Source organism: Pristiophorus japonicus, chromosome 23 (assembly GCF_044704955.1).
Source record: "Pristiophorus japonicus isolate sPriJap1 chromosome 23, sPriJap1.hap1, whole genome shotgun sequence".
Lineage (NCBI taxonomy): Eukaryota > Metazoa > Chordata > Chondrichthyes > Pristiophoridae > Pristiophorus > Pristiophorus japonicus.
Genome location: NC_091999.1, coordinates 16,096,490 through 16,113,217, shown reverse-complemented (window position 1 = coordinate 16,113,217; position 16,728 = coordinate 16,096,490). Strand labels below are relative to the sequence as shown.

General features: G+C 46.0%; 1 pseudogene; it reads right to left on the bottom strand.

Moving 5' to 3' along the window:
* Nucleotides 1–16,728, bottom strand: part of LOC139235403 (zinc finger protein 615-like) — a 39,860-nt pseudogene that overhangs the window by 14,779 nt on the left and 8,353 nt on the right.

Below are 16,728 nucleotides of genomic sequence, written 5' to 3'. Positions count from 1 at the left end.
CCTTGTCCAGACAGAGACCGGCTGACTTTTTTTGTTTTTAGCCTCTCTACAAGCTTTCTTTGTTCAGTACTTAGTGGAGGCCTTGAAACTGATGACCATTCCAGCTGTAAGGAAATCCTAATTTGGTCAGCATTCTCGCTCCTGTTAATTCTAATGCCTCTGACAGGTAGCAGTGTGTTTAACTCTATCCGGATTATTTCAAAGTCGCTTTCTCTATGGAGAATGTGTCACGACCTTGATGGTTTAAAAAGTTCTCTCACTCTCCTGTGCCACATTAGCGATTTCATGTTGTGCTGTTGTCGATAACTGAGCATGCCTGAGACTCGTTCACACACACACGCAGCGGTATCCCAGTATCATGCCACATGTGACATCTGATCCAAGCCATTTGAGGTGATCTTATCAAAAGATCGTGGGGTGTCTGAAGATCTTTGCTCATCTCCCTCTGCACGGTCCCGATGTCTCGGGTAGTGACCAGATGATCAAATTCAGTTTTCTTATTGTTCAGTGTAGGCAATGACACAAACATCTCAGAGAAATCTTAGCAATTTCCTACACATCCCTGACTTTAACAAGAATTTACATTAACACCAGATTGTACCCAGGTGATTTATGACAATTCACCCAGGAACAATGAGTTAAGAAACATTTCTATTTGGAGGTGTAACTTTCCTGTTTTCTTCTTATATCCTCACTCATTTCCTCTCATTACATTTTATACAGTGTTCACCATTTCATTCATCAGCACGGAGGAACTTTTCTGTCGAATACAATATTATCATACTGTCTTTAAACATCGATCAAACATTCCCACTTGGTCCAAGTTTTGACCCAGTTTCTTTGTTTAATTTTATTTAACCGAACCTCTTCTTGGACCTTTTATTCTCCAAAATATGCCAGAGAGCAATTCAGTCTCCAAAAGGAAGGATGTTAGTTACCTTTAGCATAACAGTCGCCCCCAAAAACTTATTTCTGAATACATAGTTTGGACAGAACCACAGAGACAGGACTTTTTCAAAAATAAAACTTAATTATCTCAATTTTCAGCAAAATTTTCCTTCCCATGGGTTTGACCAGTGATGCTTAGCAATATATATATATATATATATAAAAAATCAGTTTTAATTTCACAAACAAATTATGCCCAGACTTTGTCATTTTACAAAGAAGACAAAAGTAACAATCGCGTTTGGATGCAAGTCATTTATCTTCCCCTTCGAGCAGTGTGACTTGGACAATAGGATTACATCGGATATAGGACACAGAAACAGGCCATTCGGCCCAACCAGTCCATGCCGGCGTTTATGCTCCACTCGAGCCTCCTCCCTTCTTTCCTCATCTAACTATATCCACATAACCCTCGATTCCCTTCTCCCTCATATACTTGTCTAGCCTCCCCTTAAATGCATCGATACTATTCGCTTCAACCACTCCCTGTGGCAGTGAGTTCCACATTCTCACCACTCTCTGGGTAGAGGTTTCTTCTGAATGCCCCATTTGATTTCTTGGTGACTATCTTATGTTGATGGCCTCTAATTATGCTGGTCCCCACAAGTGGAAACACTGTGTCTACTCTATCAAAACCTTTCATCATTTTAAAAACATTTGGTCACCCCTCAGCCTTCTTTTTTCAAGAGAAAAGAGACCCGGCCTGTCCATCCTTTCCCGATAGGTACACGCTCGCCTTTCTGGCATCATCCTTGTAAATCTTCTCTGCACCCTCTCCAGTGCCACCATACCCTTTTTATAATATGGTGACCAGAATTGCACACACAAAGTCTAACCAAGGTTCGATACAAGTTTAGCATAACTTCGCTACTTTTCCATTCCACAACAATTCAATTCTATAACAATCGATCGCAATAATTTAACTCAATACTTTAAATTCTTAAGTCCAACTGTGTCAGCATGCTGCAGATAACTGGAGATAATTTTGTTTTAACTGCTGGATCTTTTGCTATTCCATCAACCTCTTATCCAACTGGAACTGGCATTGTCTAATATGGTAGTCTTTGGCTACGGCATAGTCCAGAGACACAAGTCTGCATTTTCTTCACCATGCATCAACAATGTTAGAAGCACGTAAAACACTGGTCTTCCTGTGGCAAGCACAAACCACTAGTCTCTGAACTCTTCTTTTTCGAACATAATATTTCTAATCTAAACATTCTATGATGAAAATATCCACGGCCAGTTGTTTGCAAACACCAACTGCTGCTCAGTGAAATCTCTCTCTAATGATAACAACCACATTTTCCCTGATATGCAATGAACTAAACATGAACACCTTTCAGAAGCTGAATTAACCGAGTTCCCTATGCCAACACCCATCTCATCTTCCATTCACTTCAACTGAAAGGAAAACGCCAGATTGTATCAGTCGGGATTTGAAAGATATTTACAACAGATGCTAGATATTCTTCGAGTTAGCATTGTTCTCTATTCTGTCTAATCGAGGAGTTTGATAACAGGCTTTCTCCTGTGAATGTAGAGCTGGAATCTTGGGCCGGAATGTATTTACTTGTTCATCTTGTTGACTCTAAACCGTTGCCAATTATTTGATGTGATCTGTATTTTCTTAAATACATTTCCTGAATAAATTCAAATTTAAATTGAACCCAGGTTTGCAGGCGTGATGCTCCATTCACACATCGAAGGTGAGAGAGATGCTGTGGGGCACACGCTAAGTCCAGTATCTGAAAGTGATTCACAGACTGGGTTTTGTGTTTAGTGATCCGGGGCATGTTACCGACACCGTCCCACAATACCAAGGGGAGGAGAGGTACTCTGGAAGGTATGGGGAACTGGCATTTGTCCATGAGAGTAACCAAAGGTATGAGAACTGAAATAATCCAGAGTTAGAAAGGAGAAAAGGCCCCAAAATGGTGCAGTCAGTAACAGGACATCAATTAGTCTCCTCTTATCTTGGAATATTAAATGTCGACACACTCTGTTATTGAAACATCAAATATTATATTCCAGCCCAGTTATAGGGGTTATTATCATCAGAAACAAACTTCAACTGTCGGAATGGACACGATTCAGTCGGGATGTGATTAACAGCAGCAATGATAGCAGAATCCAACCACTGCAGTCACTTGTGAACTCGCTGGTGTGTCAGCAGGCGGGATGACACAGTGAATCCCTTCCCACACACGGAGCAGATGAACGGCCTCTCCCCAGTGTGAACTCGCTGGTGTGCCAGCAGATTGGATGACACAGTGAATCCCTTCCCACACACGGAGCAGATGAACGGCCTCTCCCCAGTGTGAACTCGCTGGTGTGCCAGCAGGTGGGATGACCGAGTGAATCGCTTCCCACACACGGAGCAGGTGAACGGCCTCTCCCCAGTGTGAACTCGCTGGTGTTTGAGCAGATTGGATGACAGAGTGAATCCTTTCCCACACTCAGAGCAGGTGAACGGCCTCTCCCCGGTGTGAACTCGCTGGTGTGCCAGCAGGTTGGATGAAACAGTGAATCCCTTCCCACACACGGAGCAGATGAACGGCCTCTCTCCAGTGTGAACTCGCTGGTGACTCAGCAGGCTGGATGACACAGTGAATCCCTTCCCGCACTCAGAGCAGGTGAACGGCCTCTCCCCAGTGTGAACTCGCTGGTGTGCCAGCAGGTCGGATGACTGAATGAATCCTTTCCCACATTCAGAGCAGGTGAACGGCCTCTCCCCAGTGTGAACAAGCTGGTGTTTCACCAGGCTGGATGACTGAGTGAATGGCTTCCCACACACGGGGCAGGTGAACGGCCTCTCCCCAGTGTGAATGTGTTGATGAATTTGCAGCGCAGACGGGTAGCTGAATCCCTTCCCACAGTCCCCACATTTCCACGGTTTCTCCATGGTGCGGGTGTGCTTTCGTCTCTCCAGGTTGGATGATCAGTTGAAGCCTCCTCCACACACAACACGTTTACAGTTTCTCCCCGCTGTGAATGGTTCGAGGGTTTTTCAGGCTGTGTAACTGGTTAAAGCTCTTTCCACAATCAGTGCACTGAAACACTCTCACTCGGGTGTGTGTGTCTCAGTGCTTTTTCAGTCACATTGATGTTTGTAATCTTTCCCCACAGACAGAATAAACAAACATTTCTCCTTCACATTCAAAGGCCGATGATATTCAAGTCCTGCTGAATCGAGTGACTCTATCTGATCATGACGTGATGTTTAGTTTGAGTTTCCCTTCTTCAAATCCTCCCCTTCTAACACCCTGCAAAAGGAGTTTACAAAAGTCATCACTAAGTACAGGATCGAAATTCAGAAGAGACAATTCTAGTTTCTATGGAACATTCTTTCCTTCTGCTGTGTGGCTTTAAGTATTGACTTAATAAAAATAATAAAGAGGGAGAAGATAGATTGAGGGTAAACTGACAAGGAACATAAATACAGTCAGAGCTTCTACAGATATATAAAAAGGAAGAGATAGCAAAAATAAACGTTGGTCCCTGAGAGAATTAAACGGGGAAATGGCAGAGACTTTAAACAAATATTTTGTGTGGTCTTCACGGTGGAAGACACTAAAAGCATCCCAATAATAATAGATAATCAAGGGGTCACAGGGAGCGAGAAACTTAAAACAATCACTATCACTAGAGAAAAAGTACGAGACAAACTATTGGGACTAAAGGTGGACGTCCCCTGGACCTGATGACCTGCATCCTGGGGTCTTAAAAGAAGTGGCTGCAGAGAAAGTGGATGGATTGGTTGTAATCTACCAAAATTCCCTGGATTCTGGCAAGGTCCCAGTGAATTGGAAAACCTCAAATGCAACACCTCTATTCAACAAGGGAGGGAGAGAGAGAGAAAGCAGGAAACTATAGAGCAGTTAGCTGAACATCTATCATTGGGAAAATGCTGGAGTTCATTATTAAGGAAATAGTTGCAGGACATTTAGAAAACCATAATAGTCAAGCAGAGACAGCATGGTTTTATGAAAGGGAAATCAGGATTGACAAATTTGCTGGAGTTCTTTGAGGATGAAACGAGCAGGGTGGATGAAGAGGAACCAGTAGCAGTTGTGTATTTGGATTTCCAGAAGGCATTCGGTAAGGTTCCAGATAAAAGGTTACTGCACAATATAAGAGTTCACAGGGTTGGGGGTAATATATTAGCATAGATGTAGGATTGGCTAACTAACAGAAAACACAGAGTCGGGATAAATGGGTCATTTTCAGGTTGGCAAACTGTAACTAGTGGGGTGCCACAGGGATCAGTGCTGGGGCCTCAACTATTTACAATCTATATTAATGACTTGGATGAAGGGACGGAGTGCACTGCAGCCAAATATGCTGTTGATACAAAGATAGGTGGGAAAGCAAGTTGTGAGAAGGACACAAAGAATCTGCAAAGGGTTATGGACAGGCTCAGTGAGTGGGTAAAAAATTGGCAGATGGAGTATAATGTGGGAAAATGTGAGGTTATGCACTTTGGTAGGAAGAATAAAAAAGCAAATTATTATTTAAATGGAGACTACAAAATGCTGCGGTACAGAGGGATCTGGGGGTCCTTGTGCATGAAACACAAAAAGTTAGCATGCAGGTACAGCAAGTAATCAGGAAGGCAAATGCAATGTTGGCCTTTATTGAAGGGGAATGGAGTATAAAAGTAGAGAAGTCTTGCTACAACTGTACAGGGTGTTCGTGAGACCACACCTGGAGTACTGCATACAGTTTTGGTCTCCTTATTTAAGGAGGGATATACTTGCATTGGAGACAGTTCAGAGAAGGTTCACGAGGTTGATTCCTGAGATGAAGGGGTTGTCTTATGAAGTAAGCTTGAGCAGGTTGGGCCTGTACTCATTGGAGTTTCGAAGAATGAGAGGTGATCTTATTGAAACGTGTAAGATTCTGAGGGGGCTTGACAGGGTAGATGCAGAGAGGATGTTTCCCCTCGTGGAGGAATCTAGAACTCGGGTGCATAGTTTCAGAATAAGGGATCGCCCATTTAAAACGGAGATGCGGAGGAATTTCTTCTCTGAGGGTCGTGAATCTTTGGAATTCTGTACCCCAGAGAGCTGTGGAGGCTGAGTCAGTCAATATATTTAAAGGGGAGATAGACAGATTTTTGAATTACAGGGGAGTCAAGAGTTATGGGGAGCAGGCAGGAAAGTGGAGTTGAGGTCAAGATCAGATTAGCCATGATTTTATTGAATGGCAGAGCAGGCTCGAGGGATCAAATGGCCTCCTCCTGCTCCTATTTCTTATTGTTAATCTGTGAACCTTGACCTGAACCTTCCAAAATGTTACTGATTTTGAGGAATAGAAAAATATCTAAGCATTGATAAATGCATCATCCAACATCTCCAACTGAGCTAACCTGCTCTAACTATGTCAGTATTTGTGTCAGCTGTGACTCAGTGGGTAATACACTTGCCTCTGGGTCACAAGATTGTGGGTTGATGTCGCACTCCAGAGACATGAGCACAAAAATCTCAGCTGATGCTCCAGTGCAGTGCTGAGGGACTGCTGTACTGTCGGAGGTGCTGTCTTTTGGATAAGATGTTAAACCGAGGCACCGTCTGCTCCCTCAGGTGGACGTAAAAGGTCCCATTGCACTATTTCAAGCAGAACAGGGGAGTTATCCCCGATGTCCTGGCCAATATTTTCCCTTATCAGTAAAGCAGATTATCTGGTCATTATCACATTGTAAATTGGTTGCTGCGTTTCCCACATTACGATAGTGACTACACTTCAAAAAGAACTTAATTGACTGTAAAGTGCTTTGGGGCATCTGGTGGTGGTGAAAGGTGCAAAATAAATGCAAGTCTTTTTATTTTCTATGTGTCTTTTATTCCTCTCCCTTCTCCCATTGTGCCTCCTTTTGTCTGCTGTCACTTCCCCATCTCCTCTTCCCCATCCAACTTTACAGTTCATTTCTTGTGTACATGGTCTCTCTCTCTCTCCTTTCCCTCACTCTGTCGCTCCCTAGAAGCTGTCCATCTGCCATATCTCCCAGTTCTGATCAAATGCTCTCCCTGACCCATCACCATTTCTCCTTCCTTTATAGACAACAACAAATTTCATTTATATAACACCTTTAAGAACATAAGAGTTATGAGCAGGAGTAGGCCATACGGCCCCTCGAGCCTGCTCCACCATTCAATAACATCATGGCTGATCATCAACCTCAACTCCACTTTCCCGCCCGATCTCCATATCCCTCGATTCCCCAAACACCAAAAATGTATCTATCTCAGCCGTGAAATAACTCTGTAAAATGGCCCCTGGTGCTTCACAGGAGCATTATCAGATAGAATTTGACTCCGAGGGTCAAAGAGGCACATTTTAAAGAGGGTTAAAAAGGAAAAGAGTGGCTCAAGTAAATGTTGGTCCCCTGGAGGATGAGACTGGGGAATTAATAATGGAGAACAGGGAAATGGCAGAGACGTTGAACAAATATTTTGTATCAATCTTCACGGTGGAAGACACTAAAAACATCCCAATAGTGGATAATCAAGGGGCTATAGGTAGGGAGGAATTTAATACAATCACTATCAGTAATGAAGTGGCACTAGGTAAAATAATGGGACTAAAGGCGGACAAGTCCCCTGGACCTGATGGCTTGCATCCCAGGGTCTTAAGAGAAATGGCTGCAGAGATATTGGATGCATTGGTTGTAATCTCACAAAAATCCCTGGATTCTGGTGCGGTCCCAGCAGATTGGAAAGCCGCAAATGTAACGCCCCTATTCAAAAAAGGAGGCAGACAAAAAGCAGGAAACTATAGACCAGTTACCCTAACATCTGTCGTTGGGAAAATGTTGGAGTCCATTATTAAGGAAGCAGCAATGGGACATTTGGAAAAGCATGATTCAATCAAGCAGAGTCAGCATGGTTTTATGAAAGGGAAATCAGGTTTGACAAATTCACTGGAGTACTTTGAGGATGTAATGAGCAGGGTGGATAAGGGGCAACCAGTGGATGTGGTGTATTTGGATTTCCAGAAGGCATTCGATAAGGTGCCACATAAGAGGTGACTGCACAAGATAAAAGCTCACTGGGTTGGGGGCAATATATTAGCATGGATAGAGGATTGGCGAACTAACAGAAAACAGAGAGTCGGGATAAATGGGTCATTTTCCAGTTGACAAACAATGACTAGTGGGGTGCCGCAGGGATCGGTGCTGGGTCCTCAACTATTTACAATTTATATTAATGACTTGGATGAATGGACAGATTGTAATGTAGCCAAGTTTGCTAATGATACAAAGATGGGTGGGAAAGCAAATTGTGAGGAGGACACAAAAAATCTGCAAAGGCTCAGTGAGTGGGCAACAATTTGGCAGATGGAGTATAATGTGGGAAATTGTGAGATTATCCACTTTGGCAGAAATAATAGAAAAGCAAATTATAATTCAAATGGAGAACAATTGCAAAGTGCTGCAGTACAGAGAGACCTGGGGGTCCTTGTGCATGAAACACAAAAAGTTAGTATGTAGGTACAGCAAGTAATCAGGAAGGCAAATGGAATGCTGGCCTTTATTACAAAAGAGGTTTTGAGTATAAAAGCAGAGAAGTCCTGCTACAACTGTACAGGGTATTGGTGAGGTCACACCTGGAGTACTGTGTACAGTTTTAGTCTCCTTATTTAAGGAGGGATATACTTGCATTGGAGGCTGTCAGAGAAGGTTCATTAGGTTGATTCCGGATCTGAGGGGGTTGTCTTCTGAAGATAGGTTGAATAGGTTGGGCCTATACTCATTGGAGTTCAGAAGAATGAGAGGTGATCTTATTGAAACATATAAGATAATGAGGGGGCTCGATAAGATGGATGCAGAGAGGATATTTGCACTCATAGGGGAAACTAAAACTCGAGGACATAGTCTTCGAATAAGGGACCGCCCATTTAGAACAGAGATGAGGAGAAATTTCTTCTCTCAGAGGGTTGTAAATCTGTGGAATTCTCTGCCCCAGAGAGCTGTAGAGGCTGTGTCATTGAATATATTTCAGGTGGAGATGGACAGATTTTTGAACAATAAGGGAGTAAAGGGTTATGGGGAGCGGACAGAGAAGTGGAGCTGAATCCATGATCAGATCAGCCATGATCATATGGAATGGCGGAGCAGACTCGAGGGGCCAAATGGCCGACTCCTGCTCCTATTTCTTCTGTTGTTTGGGTCTTAAAGGAGGAGGGAGAGAATTCTGGAGCTAAGGGCCGAGGCAGCTGAAGGCATGGCCACCAATGGTGGTGTGATTAAAACCAGGAATGTGAGGCCAGAGATCCTGGAGGGTTGGAGGGCTGGAGGAGGTTACAGAGGTAGGGAGGGGCGAGGGCACAGAGGGATTTGAAAACAAGGATGAGAATTTTAAAATTGAGCTTCGTGCCCAGTCATCATTTCTCCTTCCTTTACAGACGCTCCCTGACCACTCTCCATTTCTCCTTCCTTTACAGACACTCCCTGACCACTCTCCATTTCTCCTTCCTTTACAGACGCTCCCTGACCACTCTCCATTTCTGCTCCATTTTTTGAAATATTTAAAGATTTTAATCTTTGAAGGTGGCAGGACAGGTTAACAAAGCTGTTGATAAAGCGTAAAGGATCCTGGCTTTATAAATCGAGGCACAGAGTACTAAAGCCGGGAAGTTATGCTAAAGCTATATAAAACACTAGCTCGACCCCAGCTGGAGGATTGGGTCCAATTCTGGGCACACTTCAGGAAGGACACAAAGGCTTTGGAGAGGGGACAGAAGACATTTACTGGAATGGTGCCAGGGATGAGGAACTTCATTTATGTGGAGACTGGAGAAGCTGGGATTGTTCTCCTTGGAGCAGAGAAGGCTCAGACGAGATTTGATAGAGGTGTTAAAAATCATGAAGATGAGATAGAATAGAGAAACTGTTTCTAACGGCTGATAACCAGAGGGCACAGATTTGAGGCGATTGGCAAAAACCGAGGTCACATGAGGAAAACCATTTTCCCACAAGGAGTGGTTAGGGTTTGGAATGCACTGCCTGACGGAGCGGTGGAGACAGAGTCAATAGTAGCCTTCAAAAGTGAACTGGACAAAGACTTGAAGCAGAATGATATTGCAGGGATTTGGGGAAAGAGCAGGGGAAGCGGGATAACCGGATTGCTCCCCGAAAGTATCGGCGCAGACTCGATGGGCCGAATGGCCCCCTTCTGTGCTGCAATATTCTGTGATTCTAGAATTCTTTACAGGCGCTCCCTGCTCAGTCACCATTGCTCCTTCATTTACAGACGCTCCCTGGTCCATTACTATTTCTCGTTGATTTACAGACGCTCCGAGAGTTTGACGCAGACACAGCGCATGCACTGACCGCTCCTTCGGGCTGGAGTGGACCCAGGACCCGGCAGGCAGGGGGAGAATGTTCCCCGGTTTATATCTCCCCCCCCCCCCGGTGTGGGGAGAATGTTCCCCGGTTTATATACCCCGCCCCCTGGTGTGGGGAGAATGTTCCCCGGTTTATATCCCCCGCCCCCTGGTGTGGGGAGAATGTTCCCCGGTTTATATCCCCCGCCCCCCAGTGTGGGGAGAATGTTTCCCGGTTTATATCCCCCCCCCGGTGTGGGGAGAATGTTTCCCGGTTTATATCTCCCCCCCCCCCCCACAGCGGTGTGGGGACAATGTTCCCAGTTTATATCCACCCTCCCCCCGGTGTGGGGAGAATGTTCCCCGGTTTATGTCCCCCTCCCCCCGGTGTGGGGAGAATGTTCCCCGGTTTATATCCCCCCCCCCCGCCCCGGTGTGGAGAGAATGTTCCCCGGTTTATATCCCCCCGCCCCGGTGTGGGGAGAATGTTCCCCGGTTTATATCCGCCCCCCCCCCGGTGTGGGGAGAATGTTCCCCGGTTTATATCCCCCCCCTTTCCCGGTGTGGGGAGAATGTTCCCCGCTTTATATCCCACCCCCCCGGTGTGGGGAGAATGTTCCCCGGTTTATATCCCCTCTCCCCGGTGTGGGGAGAATGTTCCCCGCTTGATATCCCCCCCCCGGTGTGGGGAGAGTGTTCCCCGGTTTATACCCCCCCTCCCCCCGGTGTGGGGAGAATGTTCCCCGCTTTATATCCCACTCCCCCGGTGTGGGGAGAATGTTCCCCGGTTTATATCCCCTCTCCCCGGGTGTGGGGAGAATGTTCCCCGGTTTATATCCCCTCTCCCCGGGTGTGGGGAGAATGTTCCCCGCTTGATATCCCCCCCCCCCCTGGTGTGGGGAGAATGTTCCCCGGTTTATATCCCCCCTCCCCCCGGTGTGGGGAGAATGTTCCCCGCTTGATATCCCCCCCCCCCCCTGGTGTGGGGAGAATGTTCCCCGGTTTATATCCTCCCCCTGGTGTGGGGAGAATGTTCCCCGGTTTATATCCCCCCACCCCGGTGTGGGGAGAATGTTCCCCGGTTTATATTCCCCCCCCCCCCCGGTGTGGGGAGAATGTTCCCCGGTTTATATCCCCGCCGGTGTGGGGAGAATGTTCCCTGGTTTATATCCCCCCCGCCCCGGTGTGGGGAGAATGTTCCCCGGTTTATATCCCCCCCGCCCCAGTGTGGGGAGAATGTTCCCCGGTTTATATCTCCCCCGGTGTGGGGAGAATGTTCCCCGGTTTATATCTGGGCCCGGGGCCTGCACATGCTCAGCTCACACTGCCCGGGTGATTGACGGCAGCTCCCCACCAATAGGAAGAGTGGGGCGGGGCTGGAGGACCGAATGGGCAGTTGGTCCTCCAACCAATTGGAGTGTGTGAGGGGTGGGGCTTCCGGCAGGCTGTAACTAGTGGGGTGCAGCAAGGATCAGTGATGGGGCCTCAGCTATTTACAATCTATATTAATGACCTAGATAAAGGGACCGAGTGTAATATTTGCTGACGAAACAAAGCTCGGTGAGACAGTAAGCTGTGAGCAGAACACAAGAGTGCAAAGATATATAGACAGACGATGTGAATGGGCAGTAAGGTGGCAGATTGAGTATAATGTCGGGAAATGTGAGGTTATTCACTTTGGTAGGAAGAATAGAAAAACAGAATATCTTTTAAATGGTGAGAAACTTTAAATGTTGGTGTTGAGAGAGATTTGGGTGTCCTTATGCAAGAAACACAGAAAGCGAGCATGCAGGTACAGCAAGCAGCAAGGGGGTGGAGTATAAGAGTAAGGATCTATTGCTACAATTGTACAGGGCCTTGGTGAGACCACACCTGGAGTACTGGGCAGTTTCGGTCTCCTTATCTAAGGAAAGATATACTTGCCTTGGAGATGGTGCAACGGAGGTTCACAAGATTGATTCCTGGGATGAGAGAGCTGTCTTACGATGAGAGATTGTGTAGAATGGACCGATACTCTCTGGTGTTTAGAAGAATGAGAGGGGTTCTCTTTGAAACAGACAAGATTCTGAAGGGTATTGACAGGGGAGATGCTGAGAGTTCGATTCCCCCGGGCAGGAGTGACTAGAACTCGGGGGCTCAAGATAAGGGGGAGGCCATTTAAGACAGAGATGGGAAATTTCTTCACTCAGAGGGTTGTGAATCTTTGGAATTCTCTGCCCCAGAGGGCTGTGGATGCTCAGTCTATTCAAGGCTGAGATAGATAGATTTTTGGACTCTCGGGGAATCAAGAGATATGGAGATCAGGTGGGAAAGTGGAGTTGAGGGCGATGATCTCATTGAATGGTGGAGCAGGCTCGAGGGGCCGTATGACCTACTCCTGCTCCGATCTCTGATATTCTAATATTGACATCGAAGGGGCTCTAGATTTATTAGTCCCACCCTTTATCTTAAGGGAACATACTTGCTCTGAACCCTCACTATCTCCTCCTTTAATGCCTCCCACTGCTCTGACACTAATTTACCTTCAAGTAGCTGTTTCCAGTCCACTTTGATTAAATCACATCTCTGCTTAGTAAAATTAATTTTACCCCAATTGTGAACTTTTATTCCTGGTCCATCTTTGTCCTTTTCCATAACTACCCTAAATCTAACTGAATTATGATCACCAGCACCAAAATGCTCTCCCACTGATACCCCTTCCACCTGCCCAAGCTTCATTCATTAAACCTAAGTCCAGAACCACCCCCTCTCTTGTTGGGCTTGCTACGTAATGGCTAAAAAAAGTTCTTCTGAATGCATTTTAAGAATTCTGCTCCTTCTATATCTTTCATACTAATTCTATCCCAGTTAATATTTGGGTCGTTGAAATCCCCGACTATTACTGCCCTATTATTTTTGCATGTAGCAGAAATGTGCCGACATATTTGCTCTTCTGTCTCCCTCTGACTGGTTGGGGGTCTATAGTACATCCCCAGCAGTGTGATTGCCCCTTTTTTGTTCTTCACTTCTCCCATGTGGCCTCATTTGATGATCCTTCGAACATATCATCCCTCCCCACAGCTGGAATTGTTTCTTTAATCAATACTGCGACGCGCTCTCCTTTTTTTATCCCCGTCTCTATCTCGTCTTAAAACCCTGTAACCAGGAATGTTGAGCTGCCATTCTTGCAGTTCTTTTAGCCGTGTTTCACTAATAGTTACAATATCATACCCCCACATGTCTGTCTGTGCCCTCAGCTTATCTGCCTTAATCCCTAGACTCCTTGCATTGGCATTGAAGTATTTCTAGATTGATTCCTGTGATGAGAGGACTGTCTTATGATGAGAGTTTGTGTAGAATGGGCCTATACTCTCTGGAGTTTAGACGAATGAGAGGTGATCTCATTGAAACACACTGGCACTGACATTTAGCGCTGCCAAACTCCCTTATTGTCTATTTTCTAGCCTTTGTTTCCTCTGCCTTCCAAACAATAGCCATACTGTCCTCTCTCTCTATCCATACTGTGCCCTCTCTCTCTATCCATACTGTGCCCTCTCTCTCTATCCATACTGTGCCCTCTCTCTCTATCCAGTGAGGATATTGTCCGGTCCTGTTGAGGTGCAACCTGTCCGGCTTGTACTGGTCCCACCTCCCCCAGAAACGCTCCCAATGCCTCAGGAATCTAAAGCCCTCCCTCCTGCACCAAACTCCAGCCATGCATTCATCTGCTCTATCCTCTTATTTCTGTACTCACCAGCACATGGCACCGGGAGTAATCCGGACATTACTACCTTTGAGGTCCTATTTTTTAATCTCTTTCCTAGCTCCCTAAAATCTGCCTGCAGGATCTCATCCCTCTTTCTGCCAATGTCATTGGACCCGATGTGGACCACAACCTCTGGATGTTCATCCTCCCCCCTCACCAATGTCCTGCAGCCGCTCAGTGACATCCTTGACCCTGGCACCAGGGAGGCAACATACCATCCTGGAATCATGTCTGTGCCTGCAGAAGCGCTTGTTTGTTCCCCTAACTATCAAATCCACCACCACTATTGCTCTTCCACTCTTCTTCCTCCCCGCCCCGTGCAGCTGAGCCACCCACGGTGTCGTGGACATGGCTCTGGCTGCACTCCCCAGAGAAACCATCAGTATCCAGAACTGAAAACCGGTTAGCGAGCGAGATGCACTCAGGGGACTCCTGTCCTACTCTTGCCCCATAACGCTGAAAATTTTTTCAACTCATGTTTATCTCTTTCGAAAGTTACAAGTAAATCTGCTTCCACCACCCTAACAGGCAGTGTGTTCCAGTCCAGAACATCTCGCTGCTTCATTAGTCCCCTCATGTAGCATCTAGTTCATTTGCCAATCACATTCAATCTGTGCCTCTGGTCACTGAACTTTCTGACACTGAAAATTGTTTCTCCTTATTAAGAGGATTGGCGGGCTGGAGGAGGTTACAGAGATAGGGAGGGGTGAGGCCTTGGAGGGATTTGAACAAGAGGATGAGAATTTTAAAGCCTGAAGCCACCAGCCGTCTCCCCCAGTGCAGAATGTGACTCACTGCTAACAGAAAGGATTTTTGTTTACTTACAAAAGATGCATAATGAAGGGAAATCAATCTCTGTATCTTTAACTAACAGCGACATGAGGGAAATGAATCACCTTTAAACACCTGGTCCACTTGGCACTGAAGTGTCTGAAACTCATTATAGGAACTCCAGGGAAACGAAATACTGACAAATGTTAAACTGTTTTGCTGACAAAAGAAATCTCGATTTAACTTTAAAAGATGAATAGTTTAACATGGGTTCACACAGACTCACCTGATAGGCTGACTCAGGATCCATCCCTCAAGCACCGCGATTGGTTGCAGAACATGCTGCTCCCTGGGCTCTCCGGACTCTGACCTCTCTTCCTGTTGGTTCCAATGACAATCAATCACCACTCGCCAACATTACACTGCCACATTAAGTTGAGGGGCTCAGAGGAAGAAATAAAATGGGGTCGTGAATCTGATATAAGAAATAAAATTAGAGAAGCATAATTAAATTTATAAACAAAACTATTTAAAGTCAAATCAAATGAATTGTTGCATTTAATACATCCTTCTGGGCCAAGTGGGAAACAAGTGATGTGTGGGCTGTGCAGAGTGTCTGTGCCCGGTTACACAGCGTTTCCCTGGCTCCCCGCTCCAAGTGCACATGTTTCAGCTCACATCCAACTGACTGGATAAACCTCGCCTGTCTGAACCCCATCACACAAATAGCAGCATTTGATGTTTAGTTCTGCTCAACCTTTATAAACATTGGTTAGGCCTCAGCTGACACATTGTGCTCAATTCTGGGCACCACACTTTCAGAAGGGTATCTGCACCTTAGAGAGGGACCAGAAGAGATTTACTAGAATGGTACGAAGGAGGAGGGACTTCAGTTATGTGGAGATACTGGAGAAGCTGCGGTAATTCTCCTTGGAACAGAAAAGGTTAAGGAGATTTGATAGAGCGTTCAAAATCATGAACGGTTTTAATAGATTAAATAAGGAGATACACTTTCCAGTGGCAGAAGAGTCAGTAACCAGAGGACACAGAGTTCAGGTGATTGGCAAAAGAAGCAGAGGCGACATGAGGAACCATTGTATAAGCAGCGAGTTGTTGCAATCTGGAATGCACTGCCTGATAGGGCGGTGGAAGCAGATTCAATAGTGGCTTTCAAAAGTGAACTGGATAAATACTAAAGGGACAATATTTGCAGAGCTATGGGGAAAGAGCAGGGGAGTGGAACTAACTGGATAGCTCTACCATAGAGCCAGCACAGGCACGATGGGCCGAATGGTCTCCTGCGCTTTCATTCTATGAAAATGGCGGATGATCTTATCCAGAATGCTGCGACCACATATCCCCAGAAAACCAAGACCGCCTATTTCCACCTGTGTAATATCGGCCGTCTCCATCCCTGCCTCAGCTCACCCTCTACTGAAACCCTCGTCCATTCCTCGGTTACCTCAAGACTTGACTATTCCAACACACTCCTGGCTGGACTCCCACATTCTAACCCACGTAATCTTCACCTAATCCAAAACTCGGCTGCCCGTGTCCTAACTCGCACCAAGTCTCGTTCACCCATCACCCCCTGTGCTCGCTGACCTACATTGGCTCCCGGTTAAGCAACGCTTCGATTTCAAAATTATCATCCTTGTTTACAAACCCCTCCATGGCCTCGCCCCTCCCTATCTCTGTAATCTCCACCAGCCCCACAACCCCCAGAGATGTCTGCTCTCCTCTAATTCTGCCTCCTGAGCATCCCTGATTATAATCGCCCAACCATTGGTGGCCTTGTCTTCTGTTGCCGAGGCCCCAAGCTCTGAACTCCCTCCCTAAACCTCTGTGCCTCCTCCCTGAAAGCACTGACTCTGGCTTTGTTCAGTTCTGCACTCACTGGTTAACATACGATATCGGATCAGCAGTAGGCCATGCGG